This window comes from Camarhynchus parvulus, chromosome 12 (genome assembly GCF_901933205.1).
Source record: "Camarhynchus parvulus chromosome 12, STF_HiC, whole genome shotgun sequence".
NCBI classification, from domain to species: Eukaryota; Metazoa; Chordata; class Aves; order Passeriformes; family Thraupidae; genus Camarhynchus; species Camarhynchus parvulus.
This window is the reverse complement of record NC_044582.1, coordinates 15,672,784-15,695,333: the sequence shown is the minus strand read 5'-3', so window position 1 is coordinate 15,695,333 and position 22,550 is coordinate 15,672,784. Positions and strand designations below refer to the sequence as shown.

General features: G+C 42.8%; 1 protein-coding gene across 2 annotated transcripts in view; it reads right to left on the bottom strand.

Moving 5' to 3' along the window:
- The window catches only part of MITF (melanocyte inducing transcription factor), a 99,101-nt gene that overhangs the window by 45,036 nt on the left and 31,515 nt on the right, over window positions 1-22,550 (bottom strand). The window lies entirely within an intron of this gene.

Sequence of the window (22,550 nt, the reverse complement as noted above, 5' to 3'; positions counted from 1 at the left end):
CAGCATCCCTCCCAGGTCTTGCTGCTTGTGTTGCAACAGCCTAAGCCAGCACTGCTGGAAGTTTTCTGGCTTTGTTTAGGACTGATGTTGAACACAGTTCAGGGACAAAAAAAAAAAAAAAAAAAGGGAACCCACGCTTACTGCCCCAAAACATCAAACTCTGCTCTTCCAGAGCACACATTTGGGGGCAGGGAGGCAGGGGACCATCTTGCTATTTAAGACCTGTCATGTTGAAACATTCACAGAGACACTGATCCTTTTGATAAAACAAGAGAAAACCTTTGTGGTGAAACTAATGCAGCTGCGGAATAATCGTACTAATTAGCTGCTCAAGACAAGTCATTGACTGTGATACTTGTAAAAAACACTCCCTTTTCAATTAAGGGTGAAGCATTCTCACATCTAAATCCAGCAGCTTGTTTTCTGGCTGCACATCTGAACCACTTTCACATTTCTAAACCCAAGAGATGCTTTATTTCCATGACCAAGATAGTTATAGATGAGTGGTCTCACAATTGTGTTGATTATACATTCCTACCAGGAATGTCTGAACATGCATCCTCAAAATGTTTATTTATTTATTTATGAACTATATACACGTATTGCTGAAGTGCTCATATTTTCTTTCTGCCCGCTAACAACACTGTGCATCCCACCTCAGAGACCACTGTAATACATGAGAGAAAAAAAAAGCCACCCAAATGCTGCATTCAGGGAAGGATTCATTCTCCACATGTTGGAAAAAGGCCAGTTTTGTACCACACTTGTCAGCATTCTCATTTGTGTGCTACTGGCAATTTTTACAGATACCTAATGTTGCAAAATTGGTAACCCAGCAGTTCCTCCCACCTTCTTTCATTTTGAACTGTTTCTCCGCCTACCAAAGCCAAGTGTGCTGGAAACCATCTCAGAAGAACCTTTCCATATACAAAAATGTTGGGGAAAGAGAGGGAGCAGGAAGGAGAAATTATTTCCACAGCATTTCAAACAGCTCCTGCCAGGAACCTCATCTTGCTCACACAACTATTTTACCTCCTTGCACCAAGTGTCCTTCCATCTTCCTGAAGTTGATTCAGGGTTCTACTGTTGATCAAAAATTGTAAACAAAAGCTTCAAGTATTGTGTCTTTTAACGAGATAACAGTCCCAGAAAATGCTGTTCTGCCAAATTCTTCCCCAAAAGGCAAAGATGCTCCCAGGCTTTATTTCCTCTGCAATTCTGCTCAGTATTTTACATGGCAAAGAGACAGATGAGCCCTGAACTCAGAGAGTGTGGACAGCCACGTGCTGCCAGACTGCAGCTACTGCCACAGCATCATGGAATTGTTTAGGTTGGACCTGGTGATCCTGGAGATCTCTTCCAAACATTAACCCAGCACTGCCAAGCCCACCACTAAACCATGTCCCCAAGTGCCACATCTACGCGTCTTTTAAATACCTCCAGCAATGGTGACTCAGCCATCTCCCTGACAGGCTGTTCCAGTGCTTGGCAACTCTTTCGTGAAGAAATTCTTTGTAATGTTCAATCTATACTTCCTCTGGCACAACTTGGGGCTAACTCCTCTTATCCTACCCATTACTAACTGGGAAAGGGAGATGGGCACCCAACCATCACACCAGGTGAGTTCAAATAATGCTTGTTCTGGGATAAAAGCTGCTGCACAACACCTGCCTGCCTAACCAGATGCTTCTCTGTCACAAGCACTGGGAAGGAACATGGACAGATTTCCTGTTATTTATTCCCAGGTGTCTGCAAAGCTCCTCCTGTGTGCATGACAGTCTCCCACACCAGCATTCCTTCCACCAGTCAGGAGTGGCACTGATCAAACATGGAAAACACTTTGAAACTTTCGTATCTTATCCTCTAAGTCTATCCCATGCATCACACAGGTCACTCTCCCATCCAGCTTTCCTTCTGCACCATGTCTGCTCGTCTCAAGCACAGAATAGAAGGAACAGATGGTTTGGGTTCCACAACCATGTACCTCCACAGAGCAACCAGGAGGGGTGTCAGAAACTCACTTTTCCAACCAAAGAAGCGATTAAAAACTTGTTATTTTCTAAAGCTTCATCCAGAGAGTTTTGAAAATGGTCATTTTTAAAGCTTCTTGACCCTTCCACGCTGGTGCAGAGGCAGATGTCCCGTGACCATGCTTGGTGCCATGTACCACAGAACAATCCAGAGTGGACACGTGGATCCAAAACTCCCCTACACGAACTGATTCACCCCCAGATTACGTGGAGCCAGCAGCAGAGCCCACACACAGCTAATACACGATGCAATTCAGATACTTCCTGCAAACAGTTTATGGAAACCATCTAATTGCAATAAATGAAACCGACTCATCCTTTTAATTGACACATGATTAAACCAGTTATCCATTAGCACTCTAATAAGCACAGTGCAATAGAGACTGGGAGTTATTAGTTATGTGTCATGAGCCAATCCAATTAATCATGAAGTGATAAAGCTTTATTAAATAGTTTAAATTACATATCCTTTGCACAGATGCCTGGGAAATGTTAGCTACTGCATACATGAGTTCTTATGCAGGTAGCCATTACATAATAAAAGGCAACTGATCACATTAAAATCCAGTTTGATTTTGTTGCCATCGACCCACAGAGACCATAACCTTCCCAGATGTTTACTGATTATTTTATCTGTCTCCTTAGGCAAAAAGACAGACTCATCTTTTGTTGGACAGTTTTGTTTTCAGATTCTATAAATTGATCAAACAAATGCTCTGGTTCACGTGCATTAGTTATGAGTTATCTGATGTACAAGCATTATTTTGTGCTATCTATGCATTGATAAAGAAACTTCTCTGGAGACTTTGAACTGGAAAAAATATAATTAACTTTGCTTTTTAACTACTTTAGAAACTTTAACTATTTTTGAATTTTTTTTAAGAAAAAAAAATTCTTCAATTTAATCTTTCTTAAACAAATTAGACAAAGAGCCTTCAAAGCCACTTGTTCTGGGCAGGATGGACTACCCTGCTCTTAACTGAGAAATGGCACATAAGAGGGAGGCTGCTGCTCTCTTCCCTCCACTCATGCCCACTGTTTGTTAATGGGTTAGTCCACAGAGAAATCAGCCAAGAAAAGCAGATTTAGCACCTCAAGAAATCCACTGAGCTGCACCAGATATCAGAGGTAAGAAATAACGCCGGATTTAAACGCTTTTGTCTATGTCTCACCCTTATCCCATTCATAATTATTCATAGAGAAAATAAAGGCATCCACATTTGAGTTGTAATGTTGGAAACCTCTCATCTCCTTGCTTTAAAGGTTAAGATTGTTCTATGCTATAATGGTGGATACTAAAATACTTGACCTCCAGAAGACATTTTCAGAGGAGACCACCACTCAGCTCCCAACATCACTGTAGAAAATTACTAGAGTTTCTTCAAAATTAAAGTTGCTTCTTCAAATTCTGTTTTCAATCTCTCTACCAAGCAGTAAAACCTCAAGAATATTTTTGTTCCCTCTATTGTATATGTGACTGAAGCAATAATGTCTGTATTAGATTCTGCTGGCCAGCAATGCTGCTTGCCTCAGAAAGAAGTGACAGAAAAGCGAAGAATAGCAAAAGAAAAAAATAAATGCAAGGAGGAGTCAGATTGCACACACCACCACCACTCCAAAAAAATAGTCTAATACAAAACACAAAAAGTCCAAAACAACAAAAAAAACCCCTACACAATCCCTTTTCCCCTTCAGCCAAGGTAAGGGACTCCAACTACTACAGCATTTTCCCTGGAGCACTTTGTACTTCATTCCTAACATTTAATAATTGATTGTGGGTTACAGCGACGCTCCGCTCACCGCCAACTGCCTGGCGCTGCTTGAAGTATAAATGCAAAAAAAAAACAAGCCCAAGATTTGGCACCCTCCTACGTCCTGACTTGCCAAGGACAAAGCAGTTACAAAAACGGTGTGGAGACCTTTATCAGCCTTTATAATAAAGCCAGGACTGCATTTCAGGCTCCTACATGAAAGGTTTCCGCACTTGAAGGTTACACATTTAAAGAAATAGGCTGCCTGCCCCTGCTCCATCATCGAGGTAAATGTTTTCTGTGCCTCCTAAAATGCTTTTGTATCCTGACCTGCACTGCTTGCCTTGCACCATGGGCTGCACCCACAGAACAGAGCACAGCCCAAAAGGCACCCACCCACCTGGTCTGGATGCACTGAGTGCACCTGGCTGGGGAGGGAAGGCAGAACCCTGCAACATCCATCCACCACACACACCTACTATCTACTAAAACAAGGAGATAAGGGTTGAATTTCAAATCAAATTATTTCAGAGAACCAACCCAATTTGAAAAAACATTTTTTAAAACCCACACACACACAAAACCCCTCCAACAAAACCCAACTCCACAAACAAAAATATTCAATCCTCAGCTAAGAATTTTTTTTAAGTTGTTGTACACCATGTAGTAGTTTTCCATTTTTCTTCCTGTCTTTAAAACACACCTTCACAAGTGGCTGAACATAATGCTTTCTGAACTTAATGAAAACCTCTCTCATGACCCAGGAGCACTCAGTAAATAATTATTAAGCTCTGGAGGTGGCTTTTGCATGAGTGTTGACTTAATAAAATGCCGTAAGTTGATCTGCTTGAATGCCCATTTACTTGGGGACACAGCTTGCAGTATAGCCTGGAAAGCTTGATCTTGTCCAGGTTAAGGAACAAGGGAAAATTAAGAGGTTCGATCCAGAAGCTGCAAAGGTCACATTTTACAATCCTTTACTACTACTGCTGATAAAAGGGACATGAAAAATTGCAAACCTAAAGTACCTAAATTGCAAACCTAAAGTATCCTCAAAGGCTTCCATATTATAACAGTGATAATACACTGAGTCTTTTTACACAGAAACTGAACCTCTGTTAGCCCAAATCTGCGGTTTTGCCATCAAGTTTCGTAACAACAGACATATATATGTATATATATTTGAACACAGAGCCTTCCCCTCCTGAAAGTCACCATCAGCCCAGCTGCTGTGGCTCTGCAGAGGACAGTGGCCAGCCCCAAGCACAATAATCCTCAACTCCCAGAGCACAACCTCCACCACAAACCAACCCCACAATCATCCACTCACGGTGCCCTGGCATAGCATCACTCACAGACACAGGCTGTCAAAGGAGCAGGGCATGAACATCTGAACAGCTTCCATCTTTCCCCCCAAATTTGGCGTCCAAGGGCTTGTGCTGAGCACCCCCGGGTGAAAGCCAAGCAGCGTCCGGGCCGGCTGTGTCTCCAGGGGAGGCTCCAGATAAGGACCTGGCAACTCCAATCCCCAGGGAGCAGCAGCTCCCGGCACTGCAGACCTGTGCAATCCAGCACCTACCGAGGAGAAAACAACGGGCTTGAGGCAGCACGGCCAGAGGGTACCACGAAAGGGCTCCGGAACAGCCCAGGAGTTTGGAGCCAGCATCTTGCTGCATCCTGTCTCACCTGCATGGGAGCGCCGCGCAGCCTCCTGATGGGCACCTGGATCCGCAGGGTTTGGGGTGAATTCCCGGCACTGCCGTGGGCTGAGAGGATCCCAGGGGCTGCACCACCCTCACCGCCCCGCAAGGAATGGGAGAAACCGAAGACACGGGCTGGCATTGAAAGCGCTTCTCCCATTCATTAATTAAAAGGGGTGTGATCAGGCCATTAACACCATCAGTGGATAAGGGCTGTCTGTAACAGCACCGTTTTCTCACGATCTTTATCACCAAAAAGATGAAGGGAAAGGGTGGGTGCAAGACAAATTTGTTTTCTGGGATGCAACTTCGCATTCAAGGTTCACTTAGGTGAACCTGCACCTAGGAAACACTGGACATGCATCTCCCAAGAGCCTGAACTACATCTGTAATGGCACAGAGTCGATGTGACAGCGCACACACCATTTCTCCAGCTCCACCTCTGCTCAAACAGGCTGGAAAAGAACACACAGCTACACAAATACCTCAAGCTCCCAAAATTGTCCCATGAAGGGCTAAAGGAATTTAAAATGTAGCTGACTGCATTACCTGATATTGGTTTCACCTTTTTCCTCAAACTTTTGAAGTTTCCATCACAAACTCAGAAAAAATACTACCAAAAAATAAAAGAAGAAAAAAAGGCATGACGCAGATTTGCCTTTCACTTATAAGTCTGACCTTGTTAAAGGCTTTTTGAACCATTTTTCAGACACCACATCTATGGGCACTTCCCTCTCTGAAGGGCTCTACACAAATTTGCAAAACAAAAAGCCAGATTGCTAAAACAACCAAAAGGTGATAAAAGAAAAGGCGAGGAGATAAGGCTCCACTAGCAATCTCTGTAGTTTTTGATTTTGTAATGCAGAATTTACCTTTTTTAATCTGGGTAAACAGCGATGATAACACTGTCGATGACGTATGACCACCACACTTTTTGATACTTTACAACTACACAGTGCCCAGGTCTGGCTTCACAGCACCTTTCCATCTTATCTTGGTTTAGAAATTCTCACTTCCACAGCTGGATAGCAAGTTTATTCACAGCGGCAGTTTTCAGCAGACGATAAGGCTCAACCATGCAGTGCCCACAGCTTGTATCCATAACTCACATGCCCTGACTCCTTCCCAGCTAAAAAGCCATGCTGTCCCTCAAGGCTTTCCAGGACCAGCAATTGCCAGCCTAAACCCTTCCATTCATCCAAGGTTTTCTGCTTATTGACTCCACTGTTACAGCACTATTCAAGGCCTTCCAAAGAGGATGAGGCAGCTGGAAGTCTCATCTCCTGCAGATGACATCCTCGCTCTGGCATGCTGAGCAAACAGGATCTTGAGGAGCAAAAGGGAAAGTGTTTATGGAAGATTTGCTTTAAATGATTAAGAATCCCAAACAGTCATGATGAGAACCACACAGTGAATTCTGTGCTCGGTATGTTGGCATTATCAGCACGTAGGACTTGCTCACAACACTAAAAACAACATGCAAGGGGACAAACAACCCATCACTGCAATGATTTTAACATTAAACCAGTCTTGGAGAGATATTATGCAAACTCTCACTTCAGTCTGTAGCCACAGCACTAGCTGTTCATTACTGGACCTGATCAGATCAGCAAATGTCTTTAGCAACTCTTATTTCTAACAAAGCAACTCTCCAGGCTGCATAAACCAATTCCTCAGCATCCCCATGCTTGGAGAAAACTTCAATTTCAGAGTCCCTTAAGCATTGCTCATGTTTCTTCTACCTTTTTATCTATTTGTGGAAAAGTTATTGGGACAAAGAGGATTGTGCAAGCTGAACTACTTGGGGTGGGGGTAAAAAAGCCCTTATTCAGCAACAAGTTACTTTACCAACCACTTGGATATTTACACTGCAATTACGATTTGCAATTGCAGGACAGATGTGCCAGACTTGCTGCCTTGGGTTTTCACAGCACAGATAGGAAGGTGGGATAAGCTCCAGCTGTCCATGTAAGGAAGCATTAGTGATGTTTACAAACTTGCTAATGGAGGCGAGGCAAAATGGAGGAATTGCCCAACTGCAAACTAAAGACAGGCAGCCTTCAATTCCCTGCTTAGGCCACTCAATGCCCCCACAACATCCCTGACATGGGAGAATCCCAAACAAAGCTCCTGGAGGAAGCAAACCTCCTCAGTTCATCAGGCATCACTGCTATGCTGTCAGCAGCATGCTCAGTACAGGCACACCCAGTAAAGAGCCCTTCTGTCATCAGGTACCTCTCCCAAATCCCAAGTTTGGGGATTCCCAAAGTTGGGTACAGTTTCTGTGTGCTTACAACCTCAGAGTGTGCACTGTGGGGCAGAATGGCTGGGGCAGGACAGTGCAAATATTATACCTGCCATCCAACAGCTCTAAATTCTGTTTTAAATTTGTCACATTTGCAGGAACTGCAGTCTTTCACAGAAATATTTGGCCTTGATTTAAAGCCTTCAGCATGGGGGAATTGCATCTCCAAGGACTATTATGGTAATTCCTCCTCTTCCCTCATCAAAATAATTCTGCATCTTGTTTCAAGCCAGGAACTGCTCATGAACATCAGAGAGGGAATGAGGAAAATAATTACTTAAACATGGGGTGACATGTAAATATAAGAAATACCAAATGAAAACCATGGTACAGAATGAAGTCTCGTTCAAAATACAAACATGCAAGCAACATTTATACTTCTTGATTTCACAAAGTCAAAAATATATACAAAAAGATCCACCCTAACCTATTTATAGGTCTTTTAACACCTCAAATATGGCCCTGCTAATACACAGCCTTAATTTAATTTTGCAATCACCCTTCTGCTCTGCATGTCTTATGTTGCATCTAAAATGCACAAACACATCTCAAGCACATCAGGAAAAATCTTCAGAAATAACTTTATGCAACCAAATACAATCTCAAAGATTAACACAGCTGCTGAGTTTCTAGAAAATGGGATTTTCTCAAGTAAAACTGTTCAGCACAGCCCATGTTTTGCACAGTTCAGTGACAATCAAGTCATGCTGTCCATGCCACTTGTAGCAGGAACACCACTTCTTACTTTTCAAAATACATTACAGCCCTTGGTTTACTTTTGAAAAAAGAGCAGCCAACTCAAAACTATTTACAAGCCTTTCTGTCAGACCCTCCTAATCTGTTCTGCACTGCCAGAAGCACAGCACTTGAATGGCTATTTCTGTTCAAAGCTATATTTGTTGTGGAACTACTGCAAACTCCTGAATCATGTAAACAGAGGCAAGAGCCAAAAAAATGTTTCACTGGACTTGAAGTTCACATCTGCCTTAGTTACTAGGACAAAAAAATAAAGGCAGGGCTTAGCTTATAACCAATAAATCCTGCAAAGACCACAGTTAATCGTGCATTCCTGCAACAGGGTTTTGTTTAATCTGGTTTACTTAGCATTTGTGACCTTGGCAAAGCAGCTGCTGGAGCACCCACCATTGGTGTGGAGCAGCATTTCACACCTTCTGTTATTTTAGGCTTCAGCAGGCGACTGTACAGGGCTACACTAGTGAGCCAGGTTCATAAATATTCAAAGTCACCTGGAAATGATGTGCAGCTCCAGACTTGCTGGAGCCCAGCAGCCAACTGTACTGCTGTCCCTAAAAAGCAGTATTGCAGCAGCTCTCAGTCAGCATCTGCAGCTGCACCTTGGGGGCAAATGTGCTGCTGGAGCAAAGTGACCCTGCCACTTCTTCATCTTCTTGGCTCAGAAAAGTCAGTGCTACAAACCCTGCCTTCACCTCAGCCTACTGCTGTGGAAGAAAACTTCACCTTCTCTGCACTCACCACCTTCCATTCCTCATCATCCTCCTCCAGCAGCAACAACCCCCAGTATTCCCAACAAGCTGAAAACAAAAGGCAGGCCAATATTCCCAACAAGCTGGAAACCATGAAAACCCCCAAAGCAACAATGAAAACCCACAGAGGAGTTTGATCCCAAGTTCCTATTGATCCACCACTTTGGGCAACGACCAATTCTGCTCAGTGGTCTTTGGCACTGTGGTACTGCAGGCAGGAGCACAAGCAGCATGTGCTTGGATAAGAATGAGACATCACAGGTGGATCAAGGAAAATAAAGAAATGTTTCCTTCAGAAACCACATAAGAAATCTGGATTAAACTGTAGTAGCTATTTTTTTTCATAAACCATTATTGAATTTAGAAATTTAGTGGCTGCCTGATACTTAGTTGCCAATATATATCTAATACACTGAAAATATTTTTCCCTTCCACATTCAGGAACTGCAACTGGCTTTACAATATTCAGGAGAGGAAAAAATTATTTTTGTTCTAAACTCCAGAACAAACAAGATGATATGGTATTCTTTCTTGTTTTTAAAAGCAGATAATGCTAGTATATATGGATAACAGCTTTTATCATCTATCTTATCATAGTTTATTTTTGTATAAATCTTGAACTTCATCTTAAACTAAGATATTCTAGCTTAGAAGTGTTATACTTCTGTGCCACTTCAATTCACACAGCTACAACATGGCTACAGAATTCCTAATCTTAATCAAAGGATATATATTGAAATTTGCTTTGAATTGACACTGCAGACTCCTTAAAGTTGCATTAAAGCCAGTATTATCCTGCACACACTTTCAGAGTACCAAAAATGAACATCAGCTGTCAGTGCCAGAGTTACTCAATTAACACTTGCACAGCCGAAGCACTTTGCAGTCCTATACACAAGCTGCCAAAACAAACCCCAAAACAAAAACAGCCAAAAAAGCACCCTCCATGCCTGGACTAGGGGAAGGCAGCTTCTGTAGGATTTCTCATTTGGCCAGCTCCCAGACATCTCCCTTTCCACACTAGATGGAGCTTTGTCCCCTCTTCCCCAGCGTCTGGCAGAGCCCTGAGCTGGGATAAAAAGGGTAAAAGGCAAAGGGTGAAACAGCAGCGTCACCCCAAATAAACAGCCTGCAGCAGTGGCTTCAGGAGCAGCAAGATACCAGTGAGGACCTGGGCTCTCACCCTGCCCTCCTGGCTCTCTGATTTTAACACAGCCCTGTTTTGCCATTTTTGAAGAATGGAAGATTTCAACAATTCCAAGTCCCAATCCATGCTGAGCTCCTACCAGCCTTTACCATGGCTGCAAGGCATTGCCTGAGCTCTCACCACAGTCAAATTACACTTCTTCTCCTCCCCTTATAAAGGGACAGCATTTAAGCTTATTACCAGATTACACACCTGAATTGCTCACTGGGTTTTCTGTATCCCTCTTCATATTCCCAGTTATTTTCTTTCAAAACAAGCTCTTCAATCTCTTCTCTATTAACCTGAAACATCTGTTCCAAATGCCTCTGCTCAGGCTCCAGCCTTGGATCCACTGACACTTCGGGGAAGCAACTCATGGATAAAATTTCCCTTGATTTGTATCTGCTGGATTTGGTCTGTATTGTTTCAGATCACAGGTCAAGAGAAACAGCTCATCCTTCTGGTGAGCTGCCACAACTCCATTAGGATCTTTCAAAGCACAACAGGATATGGTACATCATCTGTATTTCCCTGATGAATTTAAACTCAATGGGACTGAGAGGAGCTCAGGGGAATGAGTCACTGCCGATGTCCCAAGTGGCCAAGCACTGCAAAGCACAAAAAGCAGCAGCCTCGGGCTGTATCAGACAAGGCAATGCCAGAGAGGATGGAGAAGCACTGTGTTCCAAGAGCAAAACCTGTGTGTGCCTTGTGGGCAAGGGCTCCTGCTTGGGCAATGTGCTCAAGAACATGGAGCTAAAATTGAGGGGACAAGGGAAACAAGCCCACGTTCTAGTGGGAAGCTAAAGAAAAGTTTGGAGGTTGACAGGAGTGAGTGTTGCTGTCTATAAATACAGCAGAGAAACAAACACCCAGGAGAGAACAACCCTGGCACGTCACCGAGCGATATAAACCAGCCATGAACAAGATTAAATTGGTATCAACAGTCTCATTCTGAGAAGTTCAGACCTGAAACCATTTCCAGCTGGAGGACTGGCGAAGGAACAACATGCTCCTTTGCAAATAAAGACTGGTTGCCTAATCAAAGTAGGTCACTGTGGAATAAAGCAGCCAGCAATGAATTGCAGGAAACAGAATCACAGAATCAATAAGGTTAGAGAAGACGTTTAAGATCATCAAGTCCAACCTTTGACCAACTACCACCTTGTGAACCAGAGCAGAGCACTGAGTGCCATTCCAGCCATTTCCTGAACACAGAAGATGTCCTGCAGCCAGAGGCTCCAAAAGGACAGATACAGAGCAAAGCAAACTCTTTGGAAGAGCAGATGGATCTGAAGTAGTGCTAGAATATTGCACACAACAGGGGCCTTCACATACACCATGTTGGATTAAAGCAGTAAATAATACCTCAAAATGCAACCCCTCCTTTCTAAATTAAAGATTAGAGGTTCCCCCAAAACAAACAAACTCAAGAAATAGCTACTACAAAAAGAGACATCCTTAAGTAGACAGAAGGCATGCAGAGCAGGAGGTTTCATCCAGCAGATTAAGAGAGATACCTTTTGAAGGCAAGACAGCAGCTGGAGGGTCCAACAACCACCATGACCCATAATGACTTCCAACACAAGGCTTTAGAGCAGAGCCCCTTGGGGACACACAGCCTGGGCAGTACAGACAGAAGAGGAAACCTCTAAATCCCAGAATGCTCCATCCTCTGTAGCCAACAGCCATGTCCTGTTAGCCACTCAGCAACACAGAACTGCAGCTGCCAGGCTCTTACAATACCTGCTCACAGGCTTAGCAGAGAAGAACCTTTCAGTTTGTCACAGCAGCATGAAAACCCAAACCTGTGACAGCCAGTAACTGTTCAACATCCTGAACACGCCATCCAAAATTTCCCCTGAAGTTCAAGAGTGGAACATAATGAAAACACCTTCACTGACCATGTTATTTCCAGCCTGGGAACAATGAACTCCAGCCTCCACTGTGCTTTTAATACAGGCTAATTTATTCTGAAAAAAGTAATAATTAAGTACACAAAACCAAAGTATGGAACCTGAAAAACACCTTCCTGTCTGGCAGAGCAAGTGCTTTCTAAGGACACTTACACTAGCTTCTGCTGCTAAAATCGTTTCTTAAAGTAACTCAGGAAAAGCAAAGATGATCTCAAAAATACACAGCAGTGCTAAGCTGAAAAAGTTACACTGAAAAGAACCCAAAGCAGATCAAATGCATTAATATATTCTTGTGATTAAATTAAGTCCATATCCAAGTTGTTTGAAACTGAAGTCTTTAATATTTGAGTGATTATGTATGTTTTTAAAAATCTTACAAGTGTTAAATACTACTAAAAAACCAGGACATTAAATCTTTACAGCCTGGGATTGAGAAATTCCCTGAAACAAGAGGAAAAAAGCCCTAGGCGAAAAACCATAATAATCAATTTTCTCCACCCATCCCACCACATGCCTCTGCAGAACCAGCATCAGGTAAATTGGGGATTGCAGAGTCAGCCAGAATAAAGCAGTTCCCAGGCCAAAGGGCTTTCAACCAGGTCCAAGACCTTGGTACTGTGGTGGCCCAGGACAAAAAAATGCAGATGAAGCATTAGCAAGAGCCAGAAGGGAGGTGCTGACACCAAAACCAGCCTGACAGTTACTTCTTCAGGTAAACTGTACCACTTAGTTAAGAAAACTTCAATATACTGCCATTAAAAATAAAAAGGCAATAAAAGGCTACTGTGATTCCAGGGAATGTTTGAGCCCTTTCCATGTTCACATGCAAGTAACAGCTGGAGATGGCAGGGATGGGCTGAATAGCCTTAGCCTGGTGAAAAAACAGGTTTTAAGCACAAAAATTCCTGGATTTATAGCTTTTTTATTGCATTATTCAACAGCAGCATCATTTTATCAACCCCTCAAATACCACCCTCCAAGAAGCAATACATGAGGGGTTTTCTATAAGGTTTTCTATAATCACTAGAGCACAAAAAAAATTATGATGGCAGAAAACTGATAGGTTTTCTACAGCAAAGTCTCTCCTTATAATTTTTCATTTAAACGTAATAAAGTTCCTTAGGACTAAAAAACAAATCACAAATCTAAGGTGGATCCCAACCTGCAGGCATTTTTTATCAGTTAACATTTCACATGCAAAAAAATGTAAACAGTGAAGCTCAAGCCAGAACGAAGTTCTTTCCTCATTTCAATTAAAAACATGAGTATAACTATTTATCTTAAAATAGTTTGAGCAACCTGGTCTAGTGGAAGGTGTCCCTTCCTATGGCAGGGGGGTTGGAACTGGATGATCTTTAAGGTCCCTTCCAACCCAAACCAATCTATTATTCCAAGATTCCCAGTGGTGTTGGGAAGCTATAGATGCATGGGAAGAAGACAAGGAAATGAAAAGCAAAACAAAGTGCCGACAGAAAACAGATTTAAAACTGTATTTCCGCATGGCAACAAAGAAACACGCTGCTTGGAAACACCCATTTCTGTTTAACATAATGGTGGTGGGAATTCCTGCCAAAGTAAACTTCAAAAATTTGTTTGCCACGGAGGAAAACCGAGCAAACTGGAGTTCTGTGTGCAGAATCCTGTTTCAAGAGGGTGAAGGTTTCTTTGTTCCCTCTAGTGCCAGGTCACTTCAAACTTTTGTGCCTACATATTTTATTATGCTTGCAAAACCTTCAAAACGATAAAAAGAAAGAAAACTAGAAGATGAAAAAAAACCCAAAAAAGCCTTCCAACATGCTATGTGTAAAAATATTACCAAGTTTGACATCTTTCCTATTCTATCCATCTAGTTCCAAAAGTTGGGCATTTTTGAAACCAAAATATTATTCATGCAGTGCAGAGAGAAGGTTTGTTTTTTTAAAAAATGTTTGCATGAAAGCAAGGGAAAAAAAATATGTATTTACAACGTTGGTGCAAATTACATAATCTGTCCACTTAGATGTCAGTTTCTGGCCATTAACAACCGTAGCCACAGATAAGACCTTTTATTCAATTATCATGCTAAATTTCACATTTCTGTAAGCAGCACGATAAAGCAGCTCAATGAATCCTCCCCTGCTTATCTGTTATCCCAGTATCATTTCTGACACTAGAAAAATAATTGCAACTTTCTAGGTTGTGGCTCAGCTGCCCCAACAGATCCCTGTGCACTTACAAAAGTTTTCCTTCTGCATTCTCTCCTTTCCAGTTAGGTCTTCTGCAATTCCAGAGTTTTAAGTTTGTACCTGCACCGCACAGACGTGGGCAAACAGCAATTCCCGAAATCTGTTACTTATTCAAGATATTTCTCGTGGTATTTGTCACACCAACCCCAGGATGTAAACTCAAATTGCAAATCAGACTTTTAATTGCTACAGGATTGGGGAGAAAAAGAGCCGGTTGAGATTATTACACAGCAACTCTCATGGAGCATTTAATTCCAGCATTCAATTCAGGCACGGATTCAGCACATCACAACCAATCTTAGGTGGAATGTAGTCCCAAATCCAAGGAAATCAATAGGAGAATTTCACTCTGATTTCCCATAGAATCTTTGGGCACAGCACAGCATCTTAAGCCAAAAACCTGCCTTCCTTTCAGCACCTGAGGAAACTGCCCTCACAGGCCGTGTGGATCCCCCCACGTACACAGTCAGCTCTGCAGTCCACAGCATCTGCCACGGAGCAAACCCTGACCCAGCTGGCTGCACATGAAAGCACATGCAAAAGGTCTTGTGCACGCTTGTTCAGCTGGTTTGGAAAAGGAAAAGAAATGAGCAAGAAAATATTGGAGTTTTTTGTGGTTCCAAGTCAGGTAATTTCTCTATTTTATTCCTACCTGGGCCAGGAGGAGAGAGGGAAAACTAAAACAAAATTATTATATATCACTGCTTCTTCTCCATCTCTGCCAGCCAGCTGCAGGAGCTGACTTGCAGGCACAACCCCAGGCTGGCACCAGGAGGGACAACTGCTCTGTGGAGCTCTGCTGCAGCTCAGAGAAGAAAAAGGACCAAGGACTTACCCAGGGGATTCATCCTTTCACCTTTCAATCCAAGGCAAGGCAAGAGCTCCCTGGGACCTGAGCTCCTGGCGGCCACAGAACCAAGACTAAACAGAAAGGTCTCAGCAAGCACTGGCTTCCAGAAACTGCACTTCCACTCCTACCATCCACCTCCTAACCCCGCTGCTGCATTTGTGGCTGCCTTTGTTAGAACACTTCTGCAAATGAAAACAGATGAGTAACTATTGCTGCTTTAGCAAACTCCCAAGCCCATGGTCACTAATAATAGCTTTGTTCCTTTTATTACTAAACAAAACCAAAAAAAAAAAAAAGTTTAAATGCTTGTATAAAATGCACATTGCTGAATGTTTTCTTTCATTGATCCAGGGCTGTTTCCCCATATGAGCTTAGGCCCAGGACTCTGGAACAATTTCTATGATCAACACGATGTGGAGTGATCTCAGGCTTCCCTCACAAAAAAAATTTAAAAATCACATTTTGTGCTCCTTCATTTGAGACATTGGAAGTTCAATTAAAAAAATCAATCTGAACAGAGACATTCCTGCACAAACTGGAAGGCAGAGGCAGGGGTGAGCTCCCTGGCAGCAGAGCTGATGGATTCAGGGAGGCAGAGGAGCTCCCGGCTCCCGCCCAGCCCCAACTGTGCCAGGAGCAAACAGGTGGCACACAGGGAAAGGGCAGCATGTGGGGAAGAGAAAGTGGAGAAGGGCAACAAGAGAGGGAGAAAACAGAGAGGGGATGAAGCCATTGCTGTGAAGTGACAGTGGGAGAATGACCGCAGGAAAGCCTTCCCTTGCGTGAGAAAAAGAAACAAGAAAAGCCACAAGAACTACTGTCGGTAAATAATTCTGCTTTTCCTCTCTGCAATCAAATCAATTACAGGAACTTCTGAAAGCAATAAAAATAACAGGGTCCCAAATCACCCCAAGTCTGCCATGCTTTATTGGATGAAGCCTCCCACCACACACCCCCTTTGGCCTGGGGTCTGCTGTAGCCTCCTGCTCCTCCCATGCTCATGCCCCTGGCCAAGCAAAGGCCATGTCTCCCCCCTTCCTTTTTTTGGGGTGCAGGTTTTACACCAACCATGGATTGAAATGTAGCACAATCAAGCCCAAGGCCTCTGTTATCCTACAAATGGTGCTGGAAAATGACTCGGCTTTGGCTGCCCATGCTGGAAGGTGAGTAGACATCAAGAAAAAAAAAAAAAGCTGAATATTCAAAAGTCAAGTCACAACATTTTTCCATCTAAAGCTTCTAGGGGTTTTTAGCTTATTAATTTCTGTTATTGGGCTGACTGCTGCTGAATGATACCAAGCATTGCATGGTGAATTTTTTTTTCACAGGAAGTAACCAAGCCAAAAGCAGCGAAAGCATCCTCTTGTTCTTGTGTGAGCCCTTTTCTATTATTTTTTTTTCCTTAGTTTATTTGAACAATAGCACCATGAAACAGCCTACAATAATGACTGTTACAAAATAGGAAGCTGAATTATTAGGCAAGCTCTGTCTGCGTAACTCAATCAGCCTAGGGAGGATATGACAGGCACGACCAAGACAAAGGCTCGGACTCTGTGACCCCAGGCATCCTTCACGATTCTCTTTCTGAGTTATTAAAAGCTGAAGTTTGCTTTTTGCTCCTTAATTAGAGGCACCCTTCCTACAAATGCAGCAGCAAAGCACTGGCATTTCCCAAGAAAGTCAATCACCAAGTGTGCACACAGAAAACAAACACTTTGGAGAGGCTGGGGCGAGAACTCTACCTGAAAATAAGGTTCAAAATGGAAATTCCAAGTTTAGTATCTAACCTTTGAGCACAGAAGGGATTCACACAGCAGGAGAGGTAAATCATGAGGTGGTCTTTAAGCAAACACCCGACAGCAGTTTTTGCAAACTAACAAAAAATAACTGGTAAAAGTGATCTTCAAGCAGTTTAAAGGTTCAACAGCACAGAAGTTCTTCAACCCTGCCAAGAGCACCATCAGGACCAGCTCTGGAGGGATATATTTTGGACCAGTAACCAAGGGCAGCCACCCACCACCCTGTCATTACAACAACCCTACTGAAACTATGAAAATCAGGTCTAGGTGCTCGGCTGAGCAACACTTTGGAGCCAACAGCAACACCAGTGACTGAGCAAGAGCAATACAGGAACCTGCAAGTGAATCATTAACGAGCAATGATTTCTCCATTACTCACTGTAGATACAGAGCTACTGTGGGTAAGATTTGTTTCTAAAAAAAGGGAACAGCCACCAACATGAGCACTAACACATTCATCAAAGCCCAGCACAACGTGGGAAGGAAAGAGGAAGGCACAGCTCTCGGGCAGGCTTTGTCCAGAAGAGCTGCTCATTGAGGAGGGCTCGGTGGAGCAGAGCAGACGTGCTGGGAGCAGCATCTCACACCATCCCCTTCCACAGGGTCACACTCAGGGGCTCGGGTCAATTGGGTGTTGATTTTGCATCACACCAAGAAATTATTAACTCATTCTACAAAAGCCATACAACTGTCAGGCTGCGGATAGAGATCAATAACCAACTACTGAAACGTCAACAGTTTGACCTCTAGGCAAGTGTTTCCATACCCCTTCACCCATGTACTACAGTAAACCCTTCCAGTACATTTTCCCCAAGCATTTGCAGTCTGTGCTGCTGAGAATAAGCAACAGGAGAACTGAGCCGACATTCTCAGCCAATCTTTAGGCAAGATTAGCAAGCAATTAAAGCTGTTGTATGAGGAATTTTAAGTGCTCTACAACTTCATGCCAAACAAGAGAAGTCAAGCACTGGAATTTATTTTTTGCAATTCTGTTCTACACAGAAACAGAGACAAATTTAAAGAAAATACTTTTCGAAGCAAGGATTCAACCAATTACTAAAACATCTATCATAGTTTAAATACTAATATATCTGAAAGAAAATCTGCATCAAAAGGGGATGTGCAAGGCTTTGTGATTACTTGCTACCAGAAAATTTCAATTTCAACTGAACTGGGGCATTTCAACCACGTTTTGTGTTTTTGTCAGTAAAACATAATTAATGGTAATGCTAATAGCACCCCAGCCACTTTGGGTGCAGCACATCCTGGGAACACTTTTGAAGGCCAGAACTGAATCTCAGCCCCAAAAGCAAACTTTGCCATCCCTTACCTACAACCAGATCCACCAGGACAGATAGAAGAGAATACAGCTTTTGTCCCAAGAGTTGATTATTTAGCTAAAAAAACAGCTAAAAAATCTTCATTAAGTTGCCAGGAAAACAAGAGGGAGTAACAGAGAAAGCCACACATTTCATCAGGGTAAGAGTTACAAGATGTTCAAGAGGAAAAGCTTGGTTTTAAGCACAACAGAAAATAAGGCAGATTTGGGGAACTGTCACCCCCAGCAACATTGCACAGCTTGCATGGATCTGACAATAAGGGTTGAAAATAATGATTTTCATAAACACACTCACTGGAGCAGAAAAAAATGTTACAATGAACAAAGCAAGTAAGCAAAGTTAAATAAGGTAAGTGAAGCCTGAGGTACAGTTTCAGACTGATCTGCTGTTCACATAAAGAATGCTCTGGTTGAAGATTAGGGGTGAGAAATAAGAAGTCATTAGCTCTTCTTCAGGGTTCATGATTCAAATCTGACAAAACACACACTTCAGTGTTTCCAAGCTTAAAGAAAATTCCAGCAGGGTCATAGAAGTCGCTATTTTTAGCTGGCTTAATCTCTGTGCACTCAAACACAGCTTTTGTACATGCACATATTTTGTTAGCACTTAAATAAAGAAAAAAAAAAAACTCTGCTACCAAAAAATTAATCATCCACAAGTTCTGAAAATGCAAATGAGCTTTCCTCTTAATATTAGCTGCTTCTGAGTGAACAGCACTGAGAAACAGCCTATAGCTTTTCCAGCCAAAACTGCTACTGGAAAAAAACCCAAGGTCCTGGAAAATATTCAGTGACAAAACCGAGAAAGAAGAATGTGGGAAGTTACCAGCAATTAATTTCTTCAATAGGAAACAAACTCTTCCCACCCACGATGTACCTATCAGTGCAGCTGAGAATGTTCTGAAACCTGGAACATCCAGGCTGTGAAGTGCATTGGGAAGTGCCCGGCACTGGAATTAGGAAGGAAAGGCAGCAGCCCACAGCCCTGGCATTGCTGAGCCCTCTGACAAAAAGGAAATACCTTAGAAATCAGTGGGTCTGTCTTGGTTCCCTGGCTGGCTGCTCGCTGCCAAGATGGTTTAGAGCTGGGGCTGTTAGAAAGGCAAAGGAGGCTGGTCCAGAAGACCTTTGGGGGTCCCTTCAAACGCAAATTATTTCTGGTCCAGAAACAGTGACATTCAATCCTTGCCTCTTAATTTACTTATCATACACTTAAAAATATTTTGTTCATCCATATTAGAAAGGTTTCAGCCACAGGATCAAGAAGGATGTGGCCCAGGCACTGCATCACCCACTGGAAAGATTAATAAGAACATTCATAGCTGCAACAAGCCTCTTGATACTCTTCAGTAACTCCTCTGTGCATGTATTGCTACACAGGCCTTACACAAGTCATTTACTCTCTGGGCCCCTGTTGTTAAATTCTTCATTAATCCTTTCAAGTTTGTCCATTGACCTGCTGTAATTTTAAGATATTTGGAGATTGAATGCTCATCCCAGCCAAACTCTTTGAGTAGAATTAACTAGAGATATCATGTAAGCTTTTAACAATGTTGACAACTACTAAAATTCAGTTAGCTGAGCCAACAAGAAACCACTGAAACCTCTTACACATGCTCTCCTCTCCTCATCAAGCACAGAACTTCATGTGGAGGCAGCAAATTTCCTGACTGCCTTCTTAAACACCAATGGATCAAATCTGACTGCTCTGAGTGGCTGAATTCCCCTTCTTCCCCTGAAATAACAGTCAAATTGTTCCTGCTCCAACCCAACATGTGCACACACACACAGGTTGTTCAGCATACTGCTACTCCACAGCAGTGCCATGCTCCAGAGCACCTTTTGTCACCTTTAAGTAAGTTCAGGAAAAGATTATGGCTTGGAGAAGCACCTTCTTTACTGAACATCAGCTTCAGTGACAAATCCACAATACTGAGTTAATAGTTATTCAGAACTGAAAACAAGAAGTACTTGACCAGTGTATATGCATTGGAAAAAATTAATCTGAATCAGTCAGAATCAATCCTTGTTAGTTTTCTGTAAGTGGCAGAAATCTTCTAGCAGTCATAATTCATAACCAGCCATCACTTCTCTTAAGGTACACACCAAGAAACTTGATGTACATCCAAACTTCTGCAAGCTTGCTCCTTTCTGTTGGATGCATCTTTCATTCTCCCTAAGAGTGCAAATCATGTTCTGGAAAGGCTACAGCATGCCAGGGATTCTTAAAATAGAAAGGCTGTAGCTGGTCATACTGCAAACATAAATACAGCTATTGCTATAGCAGTGGGAGTAACAGCAGTGACACGGACCCAAAGCAGCCCAGTGGCCAAACTGCTGGCAAGCAGCCCGTGGCTTCCCAAAACACAAGCAGGAGAAAGGGAACTGCCATTGAACTGTCTGAATGGGCATAATGCACACCAAATGAGTTGTGGCAAATTCACAGCGCAATCTAACCCTCGGGCTTCAACATTTCTAAATTTAGGTGTTTCAGTGCAGGAAGGGAGGTAAGAGAGCTACAAAAAACGCTTTAGTAAGGTAGCAGAGCGAGCTGATTGCAGGTCTGTGTAATTTTGACCTTGCTGTACCAAAAAAAAGCATTTGCAGCTGGCAGCTGGGGCATCGTGTCCAAGTACCACTTTGGTATGAGCAGGGAAAAGCACAACCCTGGCTTGCTGTAATTGCAGCCTTAAGAGAAGGATACAAACACCAAAACAAGAACATCAAAGGAAAAAACTGACTGAGAAAGGCTTATCCGCCAAACTAGCAAAGGCTGTGAACCTTAAAGTCTGCTTGAAAATATTAGATGTCAAAGTTATCAAAGCTCACCACCAGTCAGAACTGTGGCCAAGTCTAATATAATAATGTCATGTTTATTTTTGTCCCTGACTCCAGACTAGGTGCTCCAGCTATATTTGTGCTTCTTGTAGCACTTTTAAGGAAACACACACTCTTAACTGAGCAGAGCAGTAGAGGGTGTATTGGATGATCTATTCCAGACAGCAGCCTTGCTGCATCACCAAGTTAATAAGCAATTTCAGTCAACAGAAATACCAGAGCATATCTTGGGAAACACCTTCTCCAAACACTTTAAAACTGCCGTTTCTATTGGACTAAGAAAAAACAATATTCCATAGGCTTTGGAATAATTTAGCAAGCCTTGTTCAATAAACTAAAATAAAAATATTTCAAAAACATCATCTAATAGGTGACTAAGCCTTCAGACATGTGAAGATTTGGCCAGTGGTCAGAGCCACTCGAGCACAGAGTCCATCTGGCAGTGTCACTCACAACACCAGACACTGCAGCACAGACATCTTGACACAGCAAGTCTTCCCAGAACTCCTGAAGAAAACACTCATGATCTCTCCAGTTTCTGCACAGCACGGAGCACTGGTGGGGAGAGGGGAGACCCCAATAACCCAGAACTTGCCTCTGATTCCAGCCGCATTGTCACTGTATTCATTTCTATGTAGAAAACAGACAAACCAGCAAACCTTACAGAAGCCCCCACTTCTCACATCTCCTCCCTAAGTCAGGCTTTGAGCTTCAAGACAGAAAGTTGCCTGCCTGTCTCTATCATCTTTTCCTCCTTCCAGCTTGCTCTTTCTCACCCCTCACCCCACACTCAGGATGACAGGCTGCAGATACCATGAGCTGGACTTGGGCACCCACACAGCAAAGTCATTGTTTAAAGATCCTGGGCCAGAACTCCAAGACTCAAAGGAGATGGCCCAGACCACCCTTGGTCAATCTTGGCAGTATTCAGTACAGCTCCTCTGCCTTGCCTAAATATAAAGAAAACCAGGACAGATGCCTGCAGGATGCAGATCCACAAAGTACTTGTTGAGAGCAGCTGATGAACAAACACGTTCGGCCGAGACTTCAAAAGTTACATTCTTATAATAACAAAAAGGGATGTGCTGGCAGCTACAACAATCACA